The sequence below is a fragment of the Cryptomeria japonica genome, chromosome 11 (genome assembly GCF_030272615.1).
Source record: "Cryptomeria japonica chromosome 11, Sugi_1.0, whole genome shotgun sequence".
In the NCBI taxonomy this organism is placed as follows: domain Eukaryota; kingdom Viridiplantae; phylum Streptophyta; class Pinopsida; order Cupressales; family Cupressaceae; genus Cryptomeria; species Cryptomeria japonica.
The window spans coordinates 410,434,233-410,439,164 of NC_081415.1; positions in this window are offsets into that span (position 1 = coordinate 410,434,233).

Below are 4,932 nucleotides of genomic sequence, written 5' to 3' on the forward strand. Positions count from 1 at the left end.
GAGATGGCACTTGAAGATTATGTTGTTGAAAGGTTGAAGAACTTAAAGCTACAATATGAATTGAATTCAGCTAAGGAATTCATTCTTGTCCTACAAGAGAGGCTATCATCTATTCAAGCTAGGAGGAATGAACTTTTGCAAAGTTGGGATGATGAAGAGAATGATGCACTTAAGGAACAATGTCACAAAAAGAGTCAATAGAACATGGTTATGAGAAATGAAATGCAAGCTATAACTATGAGAATGTCTAAGGAGATTGAGGACCGAAAGAAAATCTTGCTATATCCCTGAAGAACAAATTTGAAGAATTTGGTGGGTTGGTTCATGAGAATGATATGTTGAGAATTGATTTAGTACAATCCCAGAGTAATGAAAAAGATCTTGAGAGACAAATGATAATTTTGAGAGAAGATATAACTACTACAAGTGAGTACAAAGAAAAGTTCAAGATTAGTTCAGCACAGCTAGATGAGTTGTTGAAGAGACAAAGGAAGATTGGAGATTCTAGTGGACTTGGATTTGAGCAAGGACAAAGTTCTGGTACTGCAAATGAAGATCAAAACCATAAGGCATCGGTAAGGAAATTTAATACTTATAAATTTAATGGTATATGTTTTGTTTGCAATAGATTTGGTCACATGGCTAGGCAATGTAGAAACGGAGGAAATCAGAACCCTGATTCTGCTCTCGGTAAATGTTCTAAATGCAGTAAGTATGGTCATAAGATAGAAGATTGCAAATTAATGTTAAATGCTATGCATGTGGAAAGTTTCAACATATGGCTAATCGATGCAGGTCAATAAATTTCACCAGTTTTAGCAAAGAAATTCAAAAGAACAATGTTACATGTTATGCATGTAATGAGGTTGGAAATATTGCCAAATTTTGTAGAAGAATAAATCCAACGGTTGGTAATGGAGGATCAAATGAGAAAGGGAAAGAGAAGGTTAGTAAAATCCGGCAAGATCATACTCAAAGATTGGTCAGGAAGACTAAAAAAAATCAGCAGATGGGAATGCACCAGTTACTTAGCCGGTAGAGGAGGTTGCTCCTGCATCGACAGGTAGCTCATCCGGTAACTAAAGCAAATGCCTTAGGGGTAGGAAAAATTCATGAAGATGTTGCATATGCCTCGGGAAGAGGTTCTGGAAGATGTTCTAGACATTGGAGATGCTAATTCGGCATGGATATGTTATGTTCAAGATTCGGTATCTTTCACCAGTAGTCATTGATGTCAATGGAAGATTAGGGTTTTTTTCGGAGGTTAAAAGTTTGCATTCACTTCATTATTGATCACTTGGCATTCAAAGTGATTTTAGAGTGATTAAGAGCGATCCAAGGCATTTCAGAGCAATCAGATTTCTTCTTGAGTGATTTCACCAGCAGCTGGAAGAGTTTATTAAGGGTTTTCACCGGAAGCGATCAACAGGTATTTATCTTTAAACATGGAAGTAGGATCATCATCTATTCTTGTCTTTCTTGAAAATCTGACTGCAGTAGAGGTCAACAACCGCCCCATGCCAATTTTCAAGCAATATCTGCATGTGGCTACCCTGGAAGATTCGGTTGGAACATTTTCCTGTGTTCCGGAGGGAGTTGTCTATGTTGAATATGTTAGGGCATACATACATTTTCACATTGAGGAACTGGGAACATTTTAAATAAAGGGCATGTATGTGAGCGAGTTGATGGCAGAATCTAGAAAGATCAAACCGATATACAAGCACATTGAAGACTTAGGGTTTACCGGTATTCTGGACATCCCAGAATTCAAAGATGAGATAATTAGGTATGTTTTGAGCAGAGTACATGGGGAGTTTATCTAGTTGAATAGACCTTACAAGATCACTAAGGAAGCCATCAGGGAAATCACTGGTTTTCCATAGGTTGGGCAATGTTCAGACAAGAAGGTTTTGAATGATTATGTGAATAACATCACCGATGAGACATCTAACAGGAGATCTATGAGAATAAGCACTATTACCGACACGGACATCAAATTTTGTAACATGATCATCAGGTATAAGGTAACTCAGTCAAACTGATTGAACTTTGTTTCTAGTTCTTGCATTTTCACATCATACAAAATGATGAGAGAAAATGAGAAATTGGATCTATGCGGTTGGATGTTAGATGAATTGTTAATAAACCTAGGAAAGATTAAGGGAGAAAAGAAAGGAACCTTCCGATATGGCAACTTGATTGTCTTCTTAATGTTATTTTTCATGAATGACACTCCCAGTTTTGGGAAGAGGCAATGGGCATTTGATATTTTGGTAGGGAGACAATTGAAACAGTCAATTGCTACTTTAGGCAATCAGAGAGATGATAAAGTATGGGGATATTTTAAGGGGTTCCAAAATTCTATGAAGTCTAGGGAAAGGGTTCCTAAGCATATTGTTGAAATATATTCAACTGACATGTGCTTCATGGTGAAGAAGGATGAAACACTTATGGAAGAGGTTAAGCCCCAGAAGATTTGGATTCGAGAAATGGGCTATCAATTTGATGCACAAATCCTTGAGGCTTATGCAAAAATGTTGATTGATGCACCTATTGATGAGGCAGTGAAGCCCTGTGGTACTGCAAAACAAAAATCACAAGAGGTTGAAATAGAGCTCAACCAAAAGAAGAGAAAGAAGAAGGAAGGAAAGGCTAGAAAATTTGTTGAGAAGGTCTCACAGGACATTAAAGCATTAATTGATGTTGTCCTGAAGAAAGGCGAGAAGAGGAAGAATCCAGAAGTACACATTGAGCCTGTTACAATAGAGTCTAAATCTAAGGATGACACACCCTTGGCATTCAAGAGGGTTGTAAGGAAGAAAACAGAGGAAACAAAGGTAGAGGCTAAAAAGCAACTGGTTAGGAAGGTTACATTCAAAATACTGGCATAGAAGCAAGCACCAAAAGTAACCACTTAAGCTTCATCTGAAACTGCAAGAAGGAAGAAGAAGAATGACATCGATCTGACAATTCAATCTAGTAATGTGACTATCATTCCACCAAAAACTTGTGTAGAGTTAGTAGATGAAATCACTAAGGATGGCATGCTAAAGAATGTACAGTTTTATTATGAACACTTAGAGGATGATGAATAAAGAGAGATAGAGGAAGCAGTATTATTATATTTGGATATATATATAAGAGAGCCTTAATAGAAATTGAAAACCAAATACCGGCAGAATTATATAATATGTTAGATTCTAGAAGACTGTCAGCAATGCAAGAAGACAAGCATATTATAATTCAAGAGTTATTATCCATTTGTGTTACTATTACCCTAGAGGAAATGGAAAGGACACTTTAGGTAGCAGATAGAATATTATTTAATAGCAAACATAGAATAACCAGTCTGATGCTAGGAAGGATAAATGAGATTATAAAGGAGACTCAAAAGGCATGGGTTAATTTCTTTGGAGAGAATAGAGGTTTCTTTACTTCACCAGAATCAAAGACAGACACTGTAGACACCCTGGTTGAAGGAAAAGGAAAGGAGATTATGGATACTTCACCCTCAATTTTCAAAAACATTAAGATAGTAGAAATCAAGCCACGGGTAGATACAAATGTTGAGATACTGGCTAATACAAAGAGTGAAAAGGTTGATGATGTATAGGATACTAATATTAAGGATAACAGTCCTCTGGATACAAATGTATAGGTTGAGGTTATAGTTCCTATAGAGGAACTGGCAGTTACAGGGACTACACCAAGTGGTGAAGCCACCGGTGCAAGTGAGGAAGCTATAAAGGACAAATCATCAGAGGAGAAGAAAGGGGAATCTGGCAAGGAACCAGTAGTACGTTCATCATTATTGTCAATTGACACCTTGCAGGTTGTAAAGAAAAACATAACTGATATGAGTCCTACTGAACTCATGATGATGGTTGCACAGAAATTAATGAAGGAGGGATCTGCAGACAAAGGGATTATTGATCAGTCAATCACTGTTTTAAACAGACTAGTCTTGGAGTGCAAGATTGACAATGAAGCGAGCCCATCCGACAAGCTTAAGACAATTACTGAGCACATTTCAAAGGATTTTCAATCCTTACAGCAGATTTCAAACTGGCAAGCACTGGAGAGGTTCACTCAGGCTAAAAGAGATGCATTTGATCAAGTGATTGAATCTGATAAGAAGAATATTGATGAAAAGCTAAAACTGATAGATAATTCTTTGAAGCAGTGTACAAATACTTATAGGGTATGTTGTAACATAGATATACTTACAGTTAATGTGGATAAGAAGATAAAATAATTTCAGGAGAAAATTGCAAATATAGCTAATTCTTTTAATGGATTGACTTCATTGACTACATCCATTGATGGTCAAATTTTGATTTTCGAAGCCCAAATTTCTATTCTTCAGAAGGAAAGAGACAAAATCATTAGAAGAGCTAGAAGTCTGAGAGGATTGGTGAGTACACGGTTGGTTTCACTCAGTGTACATAAGAAAGAATGTATGGATATGGTTGGAATGCCCACACCGGCAGAGGTAAGTGAGAAAGATTTGTTTGAACATATATTAAATGGACTTGTATCTATTTCCGACACTTTCAAAAATGGTTGGGATACTTACCTTGAGCTATACAAGAAGGCTTATCTAGAAATTTTGAAATTTGTTAAGCTCTGGTAAGATATTTTTGGGATATTCATTGTACAGTTTTTTTTGGATCTTTGACATTCTTTTTAGAATTATTGATGACATTGATGTCAAAGGGGGGGTGATATAGATGTGAAAAAGGAATAAAAGGAGTTGTATACATTAGGTGGAGATATGGAGATATGAGAGTATGGAGTATTTTGCATTGATGAATATTCAGCTCAGGGGGAGCAGGCAAGATGGAACCGACAAATGAAACCTTGACCATTTTTCACATGAGTGTTTCCATCAATGCCAAAGGGGGAGATTGTTGGCAATTGACACTCAAT